Below are 23,587 nucleotides of genomic sequence, written 5' to 3'. Positions count from 1 at the left end.
TCTTGTGGTAGATAACTTACACAGGGGGCTGGCAGAGCTAGGAGAGTGGACAGATTAGGCATATATTTTAGAGGCAAAAATCAATAAATGTTGTCAATAACTTGGATATTGATTATAGAAGAAAAGGAAAAATCAAGGATGACCATACTTGAGTTTTAAACAATTAGATGGGAATGGAGCCACTCACAATGCTGATAAGCCAGAAGGTTTACTGGGTTTGAGAAGAAAAATAATAGTTAATAAGAGTTTTTCTAGGGCTGGTGAGCTAGCTGAGTGGGTAAAGGCACTTGCCACCAAGACTAATGACCTGAGTTCAATCCCTGGTTTCCACATATTGAAAATAGAGACCCAACTCCAACAAGTTGTCCTCTGACACAGTTGCTATGGGACATACACATACATGAGCACACACACACAATAAATACATGTAAAAACTGTTTTTGAGACAGAGTCCTGGAACTCGATATGTAGACCATGCTGGCCTCAAACTCACAGAGATGCACCTACCTCTGCCATCCAAGTGCTGGGATTAAAGGTATACACCACCATATCTGGCTGTAAAAAAAGAAAAAAAATGTAAGAGTCTTTCTGTATATAAGAACTATAAGTGCTGGAGAGATGATGACTCAGCAGTTAAAAAGCACTGACTGGTAGGCTGGAGAGATGGTTCAGTGGTTAAGAACACTAACTGCTCTTCCAGAGGACCCAGGTTCAATTCCCAGTACCCACATGGCAGCTCACAGCTGTCTCTAAGTCTGATTCCAGAGGATCTGGCACCCTCACACAGGCAAAAGACCACACAACAATAAACAAATCTCTTTAAAAATTAAAAGAAAAATGGGGACTGGAGAGATGGCTCAGCGGTTAGGAACACTGACTGCTCTTTCAGAGGGCCCAGGTTTAATTCCCAGCACCCACATGGTGGCTCACAACTGTCTGTAACTACAGTTCTAGGGGACCTGACAACCTTACACAGGCATACGCATAGGCAAAACACCAATGCACATAAAATATAAATAAATAGATAGATCGATCGATAGATAGATAAATTAATTAATTAAAAGCACTGGCTGGCTGCTCTTCCGTGGGACCTAGGTCCAATTCCCAGCACTCACAACCATCTGTAAGTCTAGTCCCAGGGGATCCAGTAAATTCTGGCCTTTGCAAGCACTACATGCACATGGTGCATAGATATACATGCAGGAAAAACATCTATACACATAAAATAATAATACAAATGAAAGAAATAGCAAAAACACTTTCAGAAAAATCAAAGCATTATAAAGAATTTTTTCGAAACATCTTCTAAATGTTTGTCCTTGATATAAAATAGCTCTTTTGTGTCTGTCAGGCCTCTTTGAGAACTTGGATGATTTGATAGTGAATTGTGGCAGATCATAAAATGTTTACTGCTCTTGTAGTTAAGGCTAGAGTATATCCTTTGTGAAGACTGAAGAAAAATTTAAAAGACGGTTTCCAGCCCTTTCCTCAAATTCCATGATTTTTTTTCAAAAGAATACATGCTTGTTTGGGCTGCCAGCAAATATTAACAGGCCGTGCAATAGTATACAACAGAAGGCTTTAAATTAGGGTTGTTCCTTATTGAACCTGTGTAGGTATAAAAAGTTGGTATCTTTTAAAAATAAAAACTTTAGTTCATGAATACATAAAAAATTAAAGTCCCCAAGATTTACTGGCGGTGGGAGGTGGGGAGAAGACATTTTAAAAACTAAGTTTAAGGGAGGACACAGTGGCACATGCCTTTTAAATCCCAGCACTTAAGGCAGGTGATTTCTGTGAGTTTGAGTCTAGCTTGGTCTACATAAGTTCTAGGCCAGCTGGGCTACATGGTGAGACCTCGTCTCATAACAAAAAACCAAAAACAACAACAACAAAACAAAGACAAAGGAAAGAAGCACAAGCAAAGGCTGAGTCTCAAGCTGTCCATTTGCTCACCTCAAATACAGGACTGACCCCTGGTGTTCATCCTGAGTATCTGTAACTGACAGCTGTTCATCCATTTACTTACAAGACACGACTGACCCCTAGTGTTCATCCATTTAATTACAAGACACTGAATGTAGCACAAAAGATAAAACAAAAGACAAATGGAAGCAACCATGAGGGGGGAAAAACCAGGCACACAACTTCCAAGAGTTCAGTGAAGGGTCCCTGATCTTGACATCAGAAATTAAGGCGTTACATCCTGAAGCACCTTCTGAGTTGACAAAGGAAACTCACAGGTGACGAGAGTGTTAGGAGGAACGCTGTTGTTTGTTTTTGCTCTTTTGGGGGGCCACCACTCAGCTCCCAAATAAACCACACACACTTTCCTTAACTTATCCCGTCTACCTTTTGCCTCTGGGTGTTTCCTGTTCTCTTACTTCTGTAAATCTTACTCTTACTCCATGGCCTGCTGTGTAGCTGGGTGGCTGGACCCTGGAGTCCTCCTCCTTCCCTGGATTCTAGCTCTCCTTTTCCCAGAGTTCTCCTTCTATACATTCTCTCTGCCTGACAGCCCCACCTATTCTTTCTCCTGCCTTGCTATTGGCCATTCAGCTTTTTATAAGACCATCAGGTATTTTAGACAGGCACAGTAACACAGTTTCACAGAATTAAACAGATGCAACATAAACAAAAGTAACACACTTTAAAACAATATTCTACAACATTTCCCCCTTTTTGTCCAAATAAAAATGAAAGGTTTTAACTTTAACAGAGTAAAAATATATACAACAAAAATAGTTATCATGTAAGAATTAATTTATATTATTCAGTCCATTTACATTCAGCAGATTCAAAAAAAGCACTCCACCATCTATCCATCTTAGTGACTCCAAAGTTTTATACATAATTTTCTTTCAAGCATAACTAAGGAAAACTGCAACTATAACTATTTAGTCTTCAATTCCATCAAAGACCCAGGAGGATGTAATATTATCTAACAACAGAGACATTTGGCCGCCTGGACAGTCACACAAAGTTCATCTGCAATGTTGAGGCATCCATCTTTAGCCTACAGGCCTAGAGTATCCGGCAGACTTTTCTATGAAGCAGGAATTTTTGACTATTCTGCCTAGTTTTGGCAAAGTTCAACAGTCTTTTTCCTGTGTGTCCTGCATGTCCAGTCTGCACAGCACATTGTCAGCAGTCAAAGGCAAGAACAGTTTCTTTGCCCAGTGGCTAACCTCACCACAATGAAAGCAAACTCCATAAGGTATTTCAATGCCCATCATCTCTGAAGTAAATTGGCAGGCACAGCCAGGAACAGATGTGTCTCATTGTCATGAAAAACTTTTATGTTAGCAAAACATTTCAAATGCCATATTCTGTAGAACTTTGAAAGGTTTGAAGACCATACCATCTATCTATCTAACATATATCTCTATATGATCTGGAAAGCATACCTAACGTATCTACAAATTTGATTGTAATAAATGACTAACCACTAACCTATGTTTCCTGATTATTCTATATAGTTTATAGTAACAGCTTTAAAAAACTAGAATTTTACCTTACATTTTAAAATAAACTGCATAAGTACAATACCTTAAACAAGAATTGAAACATATATACAATATATTGTAATAAAAACAACGTTAAATTTTTATCAATATACAAAAATTCTTTAAACAAGAGTAAAACATATATACAGTGTAACAAAATAACTTTAAATTTATGTCAATATTTTATATTCACCTAAATGATAACAAACATCCATAACCCACCAAATAATCAACAGTCACCCACACCCCCCAATTCTTGGGAATGTGGGTGTAGTTTTCTCCATACTTCTTCCTGCTGTTTGTGGATGAAGTATCTTTAGGGTCCCAGAGAGACATTTTTGAGATAATGACCAAGTCCTGGGAAGACCAGAAGTAACTTACAGTGATAGATATCATCTGAAAAGGTTCAGGAGGTCTCTCCTGATCAAACCTGATCTATATTAACCCTGAAGGAATCCATAGCCTCTCATCTCCTGTGGGAACAAAGCTCCAAAGCATTTTTTATTTTCATTTGACAAATCTATTTTTTTACTTTTTAAAAGTTAAGGCATTCATAAAATATATAGGTTGATTGATTTCAACAGTCCCTCTTTCAATTCCAGGTCTCTTTGCAGCTGCCTTTTCTTTTCAACAATCAAAAATTTCAAAATCAACACAATACCATACTGGATCCAGACTACCTGTGCATTTCCCATCTTATGTGGCTTTTTCTTTTACTCTCTCTTTAGAGACTTTATTTTATAAACTATTCTTTTTTTTTCTATAACTATATCCTTTTTCTTTTCTTAAGCCTATGCACATTGTTAAACACACGATAACCTGCTTAGAGGTTTTTCTGTCTGGACCTCTTTTGTTTCATATCTTCAGCCTTTTTTAACCATAAGAGCAAACCTTAGGCTGATAACCTACACCTGGATTCTCCATGTGTGGCTCTCAGCTGGCTCTGCCCACTTCTCAGGTCACAAAACCAAGTGTGAAATTTGCTCCCAGATTGGAGGTTTGTCTGACCAGGAACTGCATTCAGCCTTCCCAGAGCTCTGAATGCCAATGCTTGCACTGCAGCAGGCATTTTTACTTAGGGGTTTTTTTGTTTTTGTTTTTGTTTTGTTCCTACTTAACATACTAGCTGCTCAGGGGCTCAGTGACCTGCAGAAACTGTTTGGCCAACACTCTTAAAGGAGCCGTATCCTTTTTTGTTGTTGTTATTCAGCTTTCTCAGGCCCTTCGTGGAAATATGGCCCACGTTGGAATGCCAAATTTTTTGTTGTTGTTTTTGCTCTTTTGTGGGACCCCCCACCCAGCTCTCAAATAAATCACACATGGAGGCTTATTCTCCCCCCCACCACGACAGGGTTTCTCTGTGTAGCTTTGGAGCCTGTCCTGGATCTTGCTCTGTAGACCAGGCTGGCCTCGAACTCACAGAGATCTGCCTGGCTTTAGCTTGGCTTAGTTTCTAGCCAGCTTTTCTTAACTTATCCTGTCTACTGTTTGCCTCTGGGCTTTTCCCATTCTTTTACTTCTGTAAATCCTGCTCTTACTCTCTGGCTCGCTCGGTAGCTGGGTGGCTGGACCCTGGAATCTCCTCCTTCTCTGACTCCTAGCTCTTCTTTTATATGAAAATGACAAGTGATTGTATTTGAAAAGTAGTTATTGTGGGCACGCAGTTTGTGTTTATTCTTATGATTATGTTGACACCGAAGGGCTCTCTTTGGGGTCGAGAGAAAAAGCCTAGGACAGTGGTTCTCAACCTCCCTAATGCTGTGACCCTTTAACACAGTTCCTCATGTTGTGGTGACCCCCAACCATAAAATCATTTTTGTTGCTACTTCATAACTGTAATTTTGCTACTGTTAAGAATCATAATGTAAACGTTTTTGGAGATAGAAGTTTGCCAAAGAGGTCATGACCCACAGGTTGAGAACCACTGGCCTATTGGCTATGGGATCCTAGATGAAATAATATGGGTAATGACTCAGAAAGGTACGAGACACTAGCTCATCCCACCAAAGTAAAGGAAAAAAATGATAGTTTAAGTTCGAGGCCGGCCTGGTCTACTAAGCGAGTTCCACGACAGCCAGGGCAACACAGAGAAACACTATCTTCTATCTTGAAAGATCAAAAAAAAAAAAAATACTAACAGAAGGCTGAAACCGCACAGAATTACTGTTCCTACCATTTTCATTAAATCAAGTTCTCATCTTTTACTTCATGATCTCCATTATTTTTTAATGGCCTGTTTTGTATGTTGTATACTTTTACTTGTAAATTAGTGACCTTTGTTGGCCGTAGCAGTCCTCTAATTATTAAGCAATGTAAAATTAAAAAGCAGTCCACAGTTCCTTCCTCGACTCTCTTCCTGATCAGGATGGACAGACTGTATACACCTAAGCAGAAAGCCAGGTTGTTTCTGAAGATGGAACTCTAGTGAATGAGCCATAGCTTTGAATTTTACGTGTAATCACTGTCAGTAAGAGCCGACTGCACTCTCAGAAATCAAGGTCTCTAGGGCGGCACTTCACCACTGCTACTAATGAATTCCTCCTCACAGAGGCTAGAGTATGAAGGCAGAGCTCAAAATGCCACCTTGTGATAGTAACACGTTCAGTCTTTAAAAGTACACTCCTGCCAGGTGGTGATGGTGCACGCCTTTAATCCCAGAACTCAGGAGGCAGAGGCAGGCTGATCTCTGTGAGTTCGAGGCCAGCCTGGTCTACAGCTCAAGTTCCAGGATAGGCTCCAATGCTACACAGCAAAACCCTGTCTCAAAAAAAAAAAAAAAAAAAGATGCTGATTTTGCTCATGAATACAAACAGTAGAATGTTGTAGAATATTATTTTAAGGTGTGTTACTTTTGTTTATGTTGCACTTGTTTAACTCTGTGAAGCTGTGTTACTGTGCCTGTCTAAAACACCTGATGGTCTAATAAAGAGCTGAATGGCCAATAGCAAGGCAGAAAAAAGGATAGGCGGGCTGGCAGGCAGGGAGAATAAATAGAAGGAGAAATCTAGGAGAAGCAGCAGCCAGAGAAGGAGGAGGACTCCAGGGTCCAGCCACCCAGCTACATATCAAGCCACGGAGTAAGAGTAAGATTTACAGAAGTAAGAGAACAGGAAAAGCCCAGAGGCCAAAGATAGACAGGTTAATTTAAGAAAAGCTGGCAAGCAATAAACCAAGCTAAGGCCAAGCATTCATAATTAAGAATAAGCCTCCGTGTGTGATTTATTTGGGAGCTGGGTGGTGGACCTCCCAAAAGAGCAAAAAACAAACAACAACAGTAGAACTTTTGAATATTTAAAAAAATTTTAAAAATCAGATGTTGAACTTTGCACTGCCAAGCCATTGCTACTTCTGTATCTCCCAAGAAGGATGGCACAGGAGGAAAGAATCCAGATAAAGTCTTTCTGTAGTCCCAGTCACTGTTTAAACATATATGAATGAGTGAAATGTGATTAGAGTTCAGCACCAGTACTGCATGTTACGAATCATAATTTCGGAACCTCCATTTGTTTTATTGTGTTTTTTGGCTGCTTCTAAACCAAGTAACTGTATATAAAAGTGTTCTGTTTGGGGAAGAGACTATTTTTTTAATAATTTATTTATTTTTATTTTATGTGAACTGGTGTTTTGCCTACATGCATGCCTGTGTGAGGGTGCCCGATTTCCTGGAACCAGAGCTATAGACAGTTGTGAGCTGCTATATGGGTGCTAGGAATTGAATCCGTGTCCTCTGGAAGAGCAGCCAGTGCTCTTAACCTCTTAGCCATCTTTCCAGACCCAGGAAGAGCCTATTTTTGAGTAATGCATTCACTGGAAAAAAATACTTCCTTAGAATTAAATGGTTTAAATCTTGAAGTTCTCAAAGTGAAAGACATTTGACCTATTTGCTCCTGTGAAATTTTATTTTAGATAAAACACTATTGTCTAGATAAGAAATTGGGATTTGCCATTCTATTAAAGAACTGATGAAAAGCACTTGAAAAATGACTGGATGATAAATAGAGAATGTCGACAGAAAAATAGAAACTATTAAAAAAAAAAAGAGCCACACATACCTACATTTGATGACCAAAAAAAGTACGTTCACTGAGTGGGCTTATCAGCAATTAGGGAAAGCAGGAGAAGAGGATGTCTTCTGAGAAGTAGGTATCAAGAAAGGATTAAATGTGCAAGGATTTTATTAGTGGAAATGAGAGAAAAATGGGGAAGGAGCTGGAGATGGCTGAGTGAGTCAAATAGTCATGCAAGTCTGACCCCAAGTGAAGGAGAAAGGGAAGGTACATTTGATAAATGGATGATCCATGTAGTCTAAAGAAAGTTTGTAAAGGACACTGGAGAGTCCTTGAGCTAAGCCAGCCATTACGAGAGTCCAGAACAGGCTGCTTAGTCATTCATGTATAATCCCAACACAAACACAGCAGAAGATTTCAAAGGCCAGTAGCTGTGGTCGTTGACCAGTGGCCTTCTCTCAAACTGGAGGTCTGAGAAGCATTTCCTTGTGGCTGCTGTAGTCCATCACTTCTGCTCCACAACTCACTGTTCTTCAAAGGTTTGGGGAGCAGTTTCTTCGTGTGGACCTCATTCCTAAGAGACGCTTTAGAGAGAGACGTACTAAACCATAGTCCCTGTTGCAGTTGCTCCTGAAGCCAGAGCAGTGAAGCTCTCACTTGCACAGCCTTCATTTCAAGACAGCATATCTTCCCCAACAGAGCTCTGAGCTTCTTTGGGTGTGCATCCAAATGTCCAGAGGTGCTGCCATTCTGACTGAAGGACCCGGCTCATGCCCTTGGCTTTTGTTGTTAACTGTCCAGCTTTCCTTAGTCTTCTGCAGAACAGGAACAATTTGGCAGTAATCCGCTGGTTCCACAGTCTTTGTGGACCCTGTGAAGCCACAGTTTTCAATTTTTGTTATTTTACCTTTCAAAATATTGCCCTCTAATGATTTAGTTCCTCATTTCAACATGTTAGAAACTAAGTAGAGGAGATGCCATTTCCCACAGACTTTCTGCTCCACCTATCAACAGAATAACATCCTGTCTGCCTTCTAGGTCATGGAAAAGTCAGTCTTAGATATTATCTTATTGCCTGCTTCCTTAAGCCACTCCATGCTAACTTGGGTACTTTCTCAAAGAAGACACTAAAAATGAACTAAGTTACATTAATGGGTTAAACATAGTGTTCTACACAAAGGTGACATGCACCTTTAATCCCAGCACTTGGGAGGCAGAGACAGGCAGATCTCCAAGTTCGAGGGCAGCCTGGTCTACATAGTGAGTTCTGGAACTGCCAGGACTACACAGAGAAACCCTCTCAAAAAAAAAAAAAAAGCAGAAGAAGATAGGGAGTAAGAGGAGAAATTGGGAGAACAGAGGCTTGAGAAAGCTGTGATGTCATCGGTTCATACTTGTAATTTGATCTAAAATGATGTAAAGAGTAAAGAAAAGTGAGCCGGAAGTTTCCTGAAGTATCTTGACAATTCACTGTGAAGTCCTTGAGCCAAAGTCAGCCCTAGGAGAATTCTTAGAACCTCCTTCATGTTCACTGGACCAGGAAGCAAGCTGTGGTAGGTGTGGCCTTGGCACAATAAATTTCAGAGGATAATTCTGCTGTGGATATTGCTCTGTATAAATAAACACTGATTGGCCAATAGCCAGACAGGAAGTATAGGCAGGACTAAGGAGGAGAATTGAGGAAACAGGAAGGGAAGGGAGAGATTGCTGGAGCCGCCGCCAGGACAAGGAAGATGTAAGGTACTAGTAAGCCACGAGCCATGTGACAAAATATAGATTAATAAAAATGGGCTAAATATAAGAGTAAGAGCTAGACAATGATAGGCCTGAGCTAATAGCCAAGCAGTTTAAATAATGTAAGAGTCTGTGTGTTTATTTTATAAGTGGGCTCCGGGACTGGCGGGACTTGGCAGGAGCTGGAGAGAAATTCTCCAGGTACATAATTCAGACTCAATTATATAGCCTTGTAGCTAGCCATCTTCAAGACAATTCTGGTGGCCATTATCATTCATAAACTTGGTAAGGAGCCTCTAAAAATTAAAATTCTAAGAGACAAAGGGAATGAAGACTGAAAATAAGAAGCAAAGCCTTCTTTACCAGGATGGTGCTGGAAGCAAAGAAGGAAGTTATTTCCTCTCCCAAAGCCTTCTGGCAAAGCTTTCAGAGCCAAGAAGGCAGTGCTGAAAGGTGTCTGCTTCAGGAAAGAAAGGAATACACACCACCCATCTTCACAGCCTAGACCCTGCAGCTCCCAAGGCAGCCCAATGCAACATCAACATAAAGTTCCCAGACCACTGAGCCCAGTAAGAAGAGAGAAGGCAGCATCCTTGTGCAAATGTGACTGGGACAATCAGCAAGCACCTGATACGAAGGGCATGAAGAAGCAGGGAAGGGGTCAGTTCTCAACCAGGCTTGATGAAGAGACAAACGCATACATGTTACTGGCTTCTAGTTAGTCACACTGGGAACATTTGCTGGGTGTGGAGATGAACCAATAACCCCAGCACTTGTCAGGTTAAGGTAGAAAGATGTCAAGGCTAGCCTGAACTATCTAGTGATACCCTGCCTGAAGAAAGCCAGCAGTGTGTGGGGGAGGGGGAGGGTGTGATGAAAGGAAAAAAGAAAAATCTAAACTGGGTCCAGCTGGCTAATTCTAAATATATACTTTTTAACATTAAAAAAAGAAAACAATGATCAGAGCCTCAGCTTCAGATTTGAGTCCCAGAACAGAGAAGCAGAATGGGGCAGACAGAGCTGAAGACAAGCATAGTTGACATTTCCCCAAATTTGGTAGAAATAATCTACTTACATATCCAAAAAGTTCAAATAAGTTCCAAGATAAATACAAGAAAATCAGGGCTCAGAAGATAGCTCAGTGCGCAACAATGTTTGCATACAGTGGGGGCAGGGATTCAACAGCAATCCTTAGCCACATGACAATTTCAAGGCCAGCTTGGCCTACAGGGGACATTGTTTCAGAAATAAAAAAGTAAAATATTGCTTAAAGATGATGCCTAATGGTAACCCTCTGACCTTCACATGCACACATGTACATACATACATGTACAAAAAAAGAAAGAAAAAGAAAAAATCAATCACAGCCATATAACTCAATTACCAAAAATAGAAATTATATTGAAAGTAGCTAGAGAAGATCAAGTCACACAGAGAAACAACTGTTGTGCTGTATTCACCAGAGAAGACTGCTCAAACATGTATTTAAGCCAACAGAAAGTATTGGCCAGCCAGCAACTGCACTGAGTGCTAGGGATCCCAGTGCAGCATCAAGCCTTTCTCAGGATGAGCTTTTAAGCACAAAAACCATGTACAGGGTTGACATACTTCAGTTAACAAGAACAGTTAGCCAGAAGCAGAACTGCAGAAGCCCCAAAGCAAGGTTAGTACATTTACAGACTTTCCCAGAACTATATGGACTTCATGGATTGGGGCTTTGTTTTATTTTTGGCAGGTGGTGGTGTCTGTGCTGAGTTTTACAGCCTGAGTGACACTTCCATCACGAGTCAGTTGTGCTGAGGTCTGTGTCCCTGTTACACAATGATATAAATGGTGGATAATTCTTCATAAGAAACACTAAATGCCAGAATAAGGGAAAACATTTGGAGTATTTGGAGCATGAATACCAGAATGGACCATGGGCTGAGTCATAAAATAGGTCTCCAGAAATTTCTAAAACATTATAGTCTTACATAACATACTCCCTGCAAACAATGGAATAAATGTGACAAATATAAAAAAATAAATTAGTAAAATTATCTTTATTTATAGATAACATGAATGTTTATACAGAAACACATAAGTTATTTTTTAAAAATTACTAGATTAATAAGTGAATTTAACAAGGTCAATATTTAAAAAGCAATTATAGAGCCAGGTGTGGTGGCGCATGCATTTAATCCCAGTACTCTGGAGGCAGAGCCAGGCGGGAGTTTGAGGCCAGCCTGGTCTACGGAGTGAGTTCTACGACAGACAGGGCTATGTAAAGAGACTCTGTCTCAAAATGCCAAAAAATAGGTAAATAAAAAACAGTCAGATTTTGTATATTAGCAAATAATTAGAAAATAAAAATTTGAACACTACTGACAATAATATCAAAAATATAAATCATGGGTAGAGATATAGTCCAGTGGTGAAAATGGTCATAGAAATGTTGTCAGATAGACAGAAGGTAAGGGATGGAGAATGGAAAGTTGAGAAAAAGATACAGTCAGTTCACTCATGACACAGGAACCAAGGTGATTCTGTGGGAACAGGAATCTTTTTCACAAATTGTATTCCACAAATTCCAGCTGCCTGGACTCCCCAAATGTCAGTCTCTGACTCTTCAATTCACCATAACACACACACACACACACACACACACAAAGACGAGCTGGAGAGACAACTCATCAGTTAGGAGCACTGGCTGCTTTTCCCAAGGACCTGGGTTTAATAGCCAGTACTACATGGTGGCTCACAACCATCTGTAACTCCAGTCCTAGAGGATCTGATGATCTTCTGGTCTCTGAGGGCACTAGGCATTCAAGTGGTGTACAGACATATATTCAGGCAAAACCCAAATATACATTAAAAATAATACATTTTGAAAAATAGACAAGCAATCAAATAAAAGAAGAGATTGTGAAACAAACATGGAAGAAAACAAGGCAAGGACTCTATCCAGGGAGTACTGCATAGTTCAAGTATGAGGTGATGGTGCTTAGTATAGTAGTATTAAGAAAGAGGACAACTTGCCTAGTGGCTAGTGAGTGTATTTGGAATAAGCATGGCAGTGTCTTCTGATAGACTAGATTTGTGGTGGTGAGATGGGGCAATCATGGACATTCAGAGCAGCAGGTTTGGTCCCCGAAACTGAAATGTCATTTACTTAAAGCAAAAGAAACATGTATGAGAAACTTCAAGTGTATGTGTGCATGAACTGTATGTGACTGGGTATTTTATGTGAGTGGAGGCGCAAGAATGTATATTAAAGTGTAGGTGGAGACCAGAGTCAGTCTTGGGTATTGTGCCTCAGGTGCTCTCCATCTTGTTTTCTTGGGACCTCTAATTGCCCTGGAGCTAGCTGTCTCCACCTCCCCAGCTCTGAGACTACAAACACATACTACCACATCCTGTTTTGTTTTAATATGGGTTCTGGGGATTGAACCCAGGCCCTTAAGCTTATGCAGCAAGCACGTTACCAACTGGGCTGTCTCCCTAGCCCCTAGATTCAGGATCCTTGGCTGAGCAGGGCAAAGAGTCTTTGGAAACTAAGCATAACAATTCATCTAGCTATGGTGGTACACATATATGAGAGAACAAAAAAGAGACTCCAAAGTCAGGTGGAGATACAAAGCAAGACTCTCAGCAAAAAATTCATATTCATTTCCCTACAATAGTGAAATTCTAAAATGTTTTCATGTATCTTATTGTATCTTATGTTACTTGTGTCTTTCTTTAAACTGTAAGCTACTGGAAGAAAGCACTGTTTGTTTTATTTATTTTGATGGTAGACACACACATACACACACATATACATACACACACACACACACACACACACAAACACACAAATATGCCATACATACATTTAATAAATGAGACACAGAGAGGAACCTGGTGAATCTGATCAACTTAAAAGTGAAACTGAAGAGCTGAGCATAATGTGTTAGAGAAGAAATGAAACCTAGTCTCTGCAGAGCATGTCAAATCCTCTGCCAATTTTTCTTAGAAACCTAGTTGAGAGCCCAGCAAGGGAAAGAAATGTGTGCAAAATCACATTGTGTGTTTGCATAACCTTAGATGGAAATCATCGGAAAAGCTGTATGATTTTGATATTCTTTGTTTCTATGAAGAATACAATTCTTTCTTTGAATTTGGGGATGAAATGGAGAATGGGATCAACTATTGTCTACAATAACCCAATATACCCAAATGTTTAAAACACATCTTTCTCCACAGAATACTAGCTCACAGTTCCATGGGACCCCTTCTAAAGAAGATGTTCTGTTGAAGGGAATTTCCCACACCCCCCATTTTTTTGACCCAAGACTTGCCACAGTGGACGCATTGTGGTAGGCTTCGGTCCCCAGCATAGACTTGAGAAACGGCACTTGCCATTCAAAGCCTGATCCCCAAAACGCCCCTGCGGGGTCTTTTACAAAATCTATTCAAATTGGGGCTGTCTGATACAACTGGACAGAACTGCCCTACGTCCATGGTTTTTGGGTTCTGCATTCCTGCCCTCCCTACAGGAGCCAATGTCTCATAGCACCGGTCCATTCACTGCTGCAGACACTGACCCCTCCCCCACTTTCCCCCAAACTCTACCTACTCAAGCCCCTCCTCCAGAGCCACGAATCTAAGACCAAATTCCTCCTCCTTACCCTCCTTCCCTCCTCTCTGTCCTCCCCTCCGCACACTGCTCCCCCATGTCCCAATGCCTCAACCTACACCCTGTCCTAACACCCCAAATCTTCACTGGTTTCTTCTTATACTCGATCTCACCAGACTCCTGCCTTCCCACCCATTTCACTTCTCAGTCAGTGCCAGATATTAGAAAAAAATTAAAAGGCCGAGGAGGATCCCCAAACTCCCCTACAGGAATTGGTGAAAATGACTTTTAAAGTTTTTGGTTCTCGAGAATGACAGCTGAGTCAACCCGACAGACAAGGCTGCAACAGAATTTGCTCCAAGCCCAAGCCTTAGCAGCTGCCCTGAGGCCACCAGGGTCCCCACAAGGGGACAAGGGAAGTCGGCCACAAGGCTCCACCCCGCTGGAGCTCAACCCAAGTCAACTCTGCCAAAAACTTGCTTCAAATAGGGCAAGCAGGGCCACTGGTCATGGTATTGCCCTGACCCCCAGCCACCCAGGAGGCCATGCTCTGTCTGCAGACAGCCTGGGCACTGGAAATCGGAAAGCCCCCGTGCAGTCTCATTCTCTATGCCGTGCTGTGGAGGTCCAGACTCACCAACACCGGCAACTGAGAACTCCTAAGCCTGGTGGAGGACTGACACGGCCTAGACCTGCTGACTCCCATTGCCCTCTCGGAGCCTAGGGTGACACTCTGGGTAGTGGATAAGTCCACTGACTTTCCCTTGGACACAGGAGCTACCTATTCTGTTTTGACATCTCACTCAGGTCCTACAGTTCCCTCAACAATTTCTGTCATGGGGGTGGTGGGATCTTTTCCTTCCCACTTAAGACCCTGACCCTTCCCTGCATTCCTGCAGGGCGATTCTTCTCATACTCTTTTCTGGTCATATCTGCTTGCCCTGCACCTCTACTTAGTCGCAATGTTCTAAGCCTTTTTGGGGCCACACTCACCTTGGTCCCCACACTCTCCTGAGTATTTCACAGGTCCATTCACAGGGGTCCTCTAGATATGTCAGCCTCTGCACCAGTTTTGAGGACACCAACCAGGCGAGGATTGGCAGGTGGACTTCAATCACATGCCCACACCTAAAGAACTTCATTACCTCCTAACTATGCTTAACACCTTTATCCTCAGAAAAGGTTGAGAAGGCCAATGGACTCATCAAACAACAGCTCACCAAGCTCTCCATTGAACTCAGGTTGTCTTGACCCTCCCTTCTCCCCATTGCCCTTACCTGTCTCTGGACCACCCCATACCCTCCTACAGACCTGAGCCCTTTTGAGTTTCTTTATGGAAGGCCCTTCCTCCTCATTCACCACCTCACAGCCCAAACTCCTCCAATGGCCGGGTACCTCCCCTACCTCTCTCTTCTGAGGTCCCTTCTCTGTTCATACTGTGATCCTCATCACCCCCTCAGCTGCCAAGCTCCTGAGACATCCATGCTGGTACCATCTCTCTAGGCTCAAGCAGGCACCTATTCAGGATACATGGTCTGTCCAGCAGTTGGGACTCTCCACCCTCCGGTTTTCCAAGATGTCCCACTAAAGGGCCTATCTGCTCTTCTGCTCTGTATATTCATCTTTGCAGTACAACTAGGGCAGATGTTAATGAACTATTTTTTTTCCCTAGAAACTTGCCTTCTTTGCTTCCTCAAGAAACAGATGCCTGAGGTCTCCAGGATGACAATTAACCGGAAGCTCCTTCACTCACACCTCCTGCTGAGTGTGAGCTCACCAATTCCCGACTCCTCTTCCCACATGCCACATGCCTGAAGGAAGTGGTCAGACTTGAACCGGTGTCCCTATACCCAAAGAGTTTGGAATGTTTGGGTAGGAGCTCCACCTCAACCCCTGGCACCCTGGCACCCTGGCACCCCTATACCCAAAGAGTCTGGAATGCTTGGAAGGAGTCTGGTGGAAGATCCACCTCAGCTCCCCTCCCATCTCTTTCCCTAAACCTGCCCCTTCGAAGCCCACCAAACACAGCTCTTCCCCCAGAGAGGCTCACGACCGCTCCCACGGGGTATATAAGCTGCATCCCCGAAAACAAACAAGTGGTTCTTCCAGTGGGCCTTGAGTCCCTGTCTCTTCTCTGTGGGGCCGGGAATCACCCAGGAGCGCTTTATCCATTAAACCTGGGCTTTCCAATTCGGTCTAATTCAGTTTGCTGCATCAGCAGAGGCCTTCAGGAGGCCTAAGACTTATCAATGACCTTCAAGCATCTCCACAATTCTGCCCCATCACGTTCACACTGGCCAACTTCAGGTCCACTTTTCCTTTCATTTTCATTTCCCAGAGCTACCCTTGCTCATCACCCTTCTCCCTAGTTCTCTTTGTATTGCCCAGTGGCCTCTGTAGCAAGTGCAATAGATCTTAAGTCTTCCCACTGCGGACAGTAGTTACTAAATGAAATCCATCGCTACCATTTTAATGTCTGGTAACCAGCGTCACCCATTACAAGTCACAGATGTTAAACTGAGGATGTAGCACTGAGTGGAACATTTATCTTATAAGCATGCACAAGGCCCTAATTTCAATCCCAATGCCACCCTCCACATACAAAAGACATATAGTCATTACAGGACTATTGGTAAATAATTATTCATTATTCATTACAGTCAAATAGGTAAAAGTCTCTGAGTAATGTGAGCCCATAGGAATTGCTTGAAAAATAAGTAGTATGTCTATACAAAGACTATTATTCACCATGATAAATAAGGCTGAAATTATTAAATGAATAAATTAACGAAATGATTAAAACATTTCCAAAATATAGTAGGACAAAAGTACAGAGTAGTATGTATAGTTGCTGTTATTTACGTAGCAAAAAACAGAGTATACAGATGTAGCTGTGTGCCACACTAAGTCCTGAGAACAATGATTGGTTGCTTGTTAGGAAGAGATGGTGTTTTCTTCTGGGGACACACACACACAAATGGACAAACAGCTGCAATCCAGAGATGGGCAGAGACATGGGTGGCTGTTTATAGACAGCTGACTCAGGAGGTGATGGGCAGCATATGGACAACAGCATGTGAGCAGCACAAAGAACAGACAGGATGCAATTAGAAGGTGAGTTTTGAAGTAGGGACAATCCAACAACCAAGGGGAGTGGGCCTTGAGGCAGAGTTAGTGCCATTTGACTTTCAGGAAAGCAGGCAAGAAATGTGAATTATAGTCAAGACATGACTTACTCTGGAGTTGGAAATAAACACAAGAAGAGAGAGTTTCTTGGCAAATGGGAGACTCACTGAACCCTAGCTCCACTGAATCAAGATAACCTTATTCCATATTATAGTAAGGGCTTGTGTTTGCTGCTGGCTCCTCATGGGCTTAGTGTTAGCTGCTGTTCATGGAAGTTAATGTGGCTGTGGATCTTTTATACAATTGACCAAGTTTAGGCTTGTCCCACAGAGACTAGAAAGCTTCAGGTATCACAAACCACTTCCCAGCCTTATGACAGAAATGGTCTAACTACTGGATTGTAAAGTGATTAATATTTCCTTTGGGATGCAAGATTTCATTTTCCAGCTCATAGTTAGGCCAAACTGTGGTGCAGGAGAATGCTGGGCTTTTTCCTTCAAGTTTTGAGAATCAAAGGAGCTCCAGTATCCCAGATACGCTCGACTGAATATATGCCGTGGAGAGATTGAAACCCATTTGAAAAGAGAAGGGGAAGACATGAATTCCTTCCTCTTTTCCCACTTACTTTAGGGGATTCCTGAGTCCTAAGGTCATAGGTGTATAGCAGGAGCAGCTACCCTCGCCTGTACTGACTTGGAATCCTTGTTCATCACCTCAGTTTTCCTCAATCCTCCTCCAAGTATGCCAAATTCTAAATGACCTGCTCTTGAAACCTGGCCCTCAGACCTCCATCCCATCAGCTTGCCCTTGTACTGCCGATGCCCTGTATCCTGCCACGCCTAGGTTTCCTCTGTCACTCTTACTACCCATTTCCCGATGCTTTGCTTCTCCTTTTATGTCCCAACATTTGTCCACCTTTAGAACTCCCCCTTCCTGAAGATTGACTTTACTTTTACCTTTCCCTGGACTAGAGGTAACCAACAGTTGAGAAGTACATACCTGAGTAAAGGTACTCCAGACGCCATGACTGGATGCCTATATGCCTGGGTTTACACTTCCCATTCCCTTTGCTGTGAAAATGGTTCGAAGGCAATAGATGTAATGATTTGAACAAGATGTACCCCATATTTTTGGGCATTTGAACACTTGGTCCCTAGTTGGTTGTTGTGCTTGAAAAGGCTTAGGAAGTGTGTCACTGGGGGTGGGTTCGGCTCCATTTGGAGTTTGTTCTGCTTCCTGCCCCAGGTTTGTCTAGTCACTATGTCTGCTGCCTACTGTCACGATGTTGCCATTATTATGGATTCTAACCCTCTGGAATCACAAGCCCAAAACAATTTTCCTTCTATGAGATGCCTTGGTCATGGTGTTTTATCACAAAAACAGAAAAGTAGCTAATACATCTTTATATTTAGGTTCTACCTAAATATTTGACTCAAGGGACTGGCTCAGCAGTTAAAAGCACTTGCTGTTCTTAAAGAAGACATGAGTTCAGTTCCCAGCACTTACATGGCAGCTCACAGCCATCTTTAAATCCTGTTCTGGGGAATCCAACTCTTTCTGGCCTCCAAAGGCACCAGGCACATGGTCCACATACATGCAGGCAAACACTCATACACATAAAACAATTTTTTTAATTTAGTTTTATTTTACTTGCATTGGTGTTTTGCCTGCATGTATGTCTGTGTGAGAGAGTCAGATCTTGGAGTTACAGACAGTTGTGAACTGTCATGTGAATGCTAAGAATTGAACCCAGGTCCTCTGGAAGCGCAGTCAGTGCTCTTAACCATTGAGCCATCTCTCCAGCCCCAAACAATTTTTAACTAATAAAAAAGACTGGGCTATAGTTAAAAACAAAAAGTTGATGCCAGAGTGTCGATGCCAGTGAGAGGGAACCTTATCTCTTAATTAAAGGAGAGGGTTAAGAGAGGCCTGCCCGTGTCCTGGGAGATATGACAAAGGAACACCAATGTGATGCACTTCCCATTGGCCTACGTATGAGGGAACACCCTCCTCCAGAAATACCTTTGGAACTGTTGCTAAACCACCAACCAATCATAGCAGTGCTTACGGAGAGCCAACCCCCTTCTCGCGCACACACAGATAGACTCCTTAACTGTTAGCTAACATTCCTAGGGAAGCCTGCACTTCTTCGAAACACATTTTCTGAGGAATTACCAGACTTGAGTTCACACTTAAACTTTCTAAGTGTGGAGCCTAAAGAGGGCAACGAAGGTCACACTACCTCTTGAGAAATTTACGTTTGCCAGTTGTCAGGGTCCTAGACCCATCCACACAAACACTGCCACAGCAACGGCGCTGGTCCCTGGTGGGACACTCAGGGGCCGTGTATCCACCCAGCTCCCATCCATCATTGTCTCCCTGCCTCAGACAATGAAGACCAATGTGGAGAACTCCCCTATGCTCTAAGGAAGATCTCTTACCACCCCCTCCAGGAGGACAGGACTGCCCTTTGCCACATCACCATGAGACTCTGGCCCAACCTTACAAGAGGCCTCTGCCTTCCTGCAGACTCTCCAGCTTCTGGTGGGAAACTCCCTGTGAGCTGCATGCAGCTAGCAGTCTCCCCAAGGCACACTTGACAGAGGTCAGGTAAAACCTAACAGCTGCGAGGGGTCCTTGACAAATCCACTATTTGTGGTGTAGCAAGCAGCAGCCCAAAGGGAAGAGTGGCCTGGGGGAGGCAAAAGACAGGGCCTGTGATCAGGTAACATTCAAGAGACAGAATATAGGCAAGACTACAGAGGGCAGATCTCCACCCACACCTTAAAAGGCATTCAGGGTACCAGGTTCAGTCATGAACTGTCCTGGGAATGTAGGGAACCACCCAAGCCAGAAACCTTCAGTTTCTTCAGGACTTCCCCTCAGCCCCTCAAAATGGGTAGATTTCTGTAAAAGGAAATGGGATCAACATCCTAATGCCATGAGCTGTGGAAGATTGATCCAGTCAACTTTAGCAAGCCTGACCTCTAAGACTACAGACTGGAGTCATGCTAGTCACTAATGGTTGTTTTGATTGGCGACAGATCCCCAGTGTTTTCAACAGAAAAGACCACTGTTGATCATAGAGGCTCTCTCTTCCAACCACTCCCTGCAAAAAAATGGATGCAGAAGAAATCAATTGCTCTCACCATTCTGAAGAAGTGATTCTGCTGAATCCATGGTTCTACTGACTTCTTCATGGTACCCAACCAAGTGCACCAGCCAGAGCAGCAGGGGAGACCTTCTCCCTTTCCAACAGGATTCTTATTCCGCTCTCCTCCAAGAACAGAGTGAGCAGACCAAAAGCACACATGGGAAGTACTTTGTCATCAATTCAGAATTAACAACCTTAAATAGGATAAAGCAGGTAGAAACAGATTGCCACACCGGATTTAGAACAGGTTTTAACTCTTAGAAGTTGCAGATTTCAAGCCATTACAACTCTGAGAAGTATTACAGTTCAAATACTTGTGGAGGGCTTCAGTGTGCCAACCAAGAACTGTCCCTTGCCGAGCGAGCACATCTGTAAATCACCAATATGAATATCAGGTCTTAGAGATTGTGAGCAGCTACAGAAACGAATTCTGGTCTGTTGAGGCCAAGAGTGGAAGGAGTACTTACTGCTTGCAGCTGCTGGTTAAGTCCTGGAGGCTGGCTTTAGCAAGTTCACTTCCAGGGGCAAAAGTGTCAGGCTTGGGAAGCCTCCAAAGAGTCCATTCCCAGAGAGTCTTAAAGGCAGTCTTCCTTCTTCTGGCTGGAAGCCAGGCCCTGAAGTCTTCAGGCTTCTCCCCTGAAGAGAACAGGAATGTCTGGGGCCAGTCTCCCAGCCAGTCAGGAGCCAGGCTTGGAAGCCCTCATTCCCTTTCTTCCTCCTTAGGTTCTGTAGCAATGCTACCGCCTTCTAAAGCCTGAATTTATAGGGTACCAGCTGGGCCCAAGTGAGCTAGGCCTAAGAGAACCCAGCCTGGCCCAAAATTAGCTGAATATGGACATGCAAAATAGGGTTAAAAAAAATCAAGACCAGTCAGATATGAGCAGTCAAAACTGGTAGAGTAGGGGGCAAAGTTAGTGAAAGTTCACGATCAGGTCTTCAGGTCCACTTCCTGCAGAGGGAGGGAAAAGATAGTTCCCGTCGCCACAGTGACCTTTACAGGTCTACTCTTTCCCTACTTCTCCAGCTGGGGATTTCTCTCAGCTGAGGTTTTTGGTTTCTTTTAGGCATGCTGTGATTGTATTAACATCTACCAGCAGCACACTCTGCAGCTCCTTCCCCTGAGGCTTAAGCCAGTCAGCTATCAGGAAGGTCTGTTTAGGATGGGGGTCAACCCACCCTCGTACCACAAGACTCATTATAAGGGAAGGAGACCGCACTGTTTGAATATCCTAATGTAGGGAAGATGGCTGTTGGGAGCCCATATTGTACCACCACCACATTCCCCCAGGCGACCCCCTGGGTGGAGTCAAAGGCTCATCACTTTAGGATGCTCCTCCTGCAGGTGACTTTGATCTGAGGGCTCCAGATTAGCTAAAACTTTATTAGAACTGAGTGGCCACCTCCCTTCTAATTCTCCTTCCTTTCCTTCCCCCGTCACATGTATCTAATTCAGGGTACTTCTTGTCCATACCTGTCTCTAACTCTTGTTCTTTATAAACACTTCTCCCAGGCAATCTTTTCTGCTCCTAATACTGCCTGCCTAGTGTCTGCTGGTCATCCAATGCCCAAACTAACAGACTTCTGGTTTCTTGTCCTTTTTAGACATTTCATTTTATTTATGTATATATTTGAGACAGGGTCTAATGAAACCCAGGCTGAGGTGGCAGTCGTCTTGCCTCTATTGCCCAAGAGTTTTCAGGAGTGGCAAGAGATTTTAGGAGTAAGTCATTATGATGGCTTTGACTTTATTTTCAGTGACTGTTTATAATAGATGTTTTATTAAGATTTTTTAAAAGACCTCACTTAAGACCTACTAACAGGAGGGATCTGTAATGTGCTTTTTTGTGGGGACTACCAGCCTGCAAATAATGACATGGAGACTTATTAATTATGAAAACTCGGCCTTGGCTTAGGCTTGTCTCACTAGCTCTTATAACTTAAATTAACCTGCTTTTATTAATTTATGTTTTACCATGTGGTTTTTTACCTTTCTTTCATTCTGTATGTTCAACTCCCTCCAAGTCTTATTGGCATCTCCTCTGCAACTCGATTATCTCCTCCTACTTCCTCTCCCTCTGCCCAGAAGTCCCACCTATACCTCCTGCCTAGCTATTGGCCATTCAGCTCTGTATTAAACCAATCACAGCAATACATCTTCACATAGTGTACAAATATCCCACAACAGGGACCTATGCTGTTTGGCTCATCTAAGGAATTCCCAGGGGTAATTGGATAAAAGAACTCTGCGATGGGAACTCAACACCACAGGCAGTGTAAATAATCTACTTCCTATGTTGATGTCCAAGAGCCATGCTGCCACAAGGGCCATGGTGACATCCAGGCCCAGGCTCCAGCTGAGGGCCATGTCTGGGTTCTATGTTCCTGCTGCAGCTAGGGTCTGTGATGATGTCCATAGCCCGTGTTACCACAGGGGAACATAGGAACCATGTGTGCTGAAATCTGAGGGTTGTGTTAAGCCGGCATTGCCCTTCACTGGCTCTTCGAGAGCCGACCCTGCTCCGGATGGTCACTGCAGCAGGAAAGCATCTGGCCCCACCCCACATGGGAGAGCTGCCCCCCAGTTCCCACCCCTCACCACAGGCATGAGAGAGCTGGCCCCATGGCATGGGCCTAGGAAAGATGGCTCCACCCCTTTTCCAAGGAGGTCTGTCTCAGTGTCCCAGACTTACCAAGCTCAGCTACCACCCAGACCGACATCCTGGGCCTTGGGTTGGCCCACTTTAATACCTACCTCGTCTATGACCTGTTAGATAGCCCATGAAGGGACTGGTCCTGCAGAATGATAACTACAGGATCTCCATGACTTGGAGTGGCTGAGGTATATCTGAGAGGAGTTTCAGTGAGGGTCCAGTGATGATCATGTGCCAGAGACATTGAACCAGAACAATGACTCATTGCAATGACCATTTGTGGGTGGGGCTGATTGAATAAAAGGGTATACTGTGTGACACACTGCAGGTCCCAGGGCCGCTAGGACGAATGAAGGGGTGCTGGAAAGATGGAGGAGCGAGGTTTTTTGTTGTTGTTGTTGTATTTTGTTTTTAATTAATTTTGGGTTTTTTTGGGGGGACACTGCATGAGTGAGGGGCAGATACAAAGGGACTGGGAGGTGAGCAGGATTGGGGTGCATGATGTGAAATTCCCAGAGTCAATAAAGAATTATGTTAAAAAAAAAAAAAGGAATCCACATCCTGGCCTAGGTCTCTTGGAAAAGAAGCACTCGAACACGTTCATTGGTCAGCTTGTTAATGCTTTTATCTTTACCTCAGGTGCCCTAGGCGACTCAAGAACCTCATCACACTTGACTTGGGATCACCATCCCCACTTAGATGATGCATCATGGGTCCCAGCCCCCAGATGTCTGATTTCATGCTGGTTTCCCAAAGGTCTTTCACCTCCTCCATAGCCTTCAAGTTCTTCTCTCCCCACCCAGCCCCAAATC

The sequence above is a fragment of the Peromyscus californicus genome, unplaced genomic scaffold (genome assembly GCF_007827085.1).
Source record: "Peromyscus californicus insignis strain IS unplaced genomic scaffold, ASM782708v3 Scaffold_17__1_contigs__length_78620276, whole genome shotgun sequence".
NCBI classification, from domain to species: domain Eukaryota; kingdom Metazoa; phylum Chordata; class Mammalia; order Rodentia; family Cricetidae; genus Peromyscus; species Peromyscus californicus.
This window is presented reverse-complemented; position numbering follows the sequence as displayed.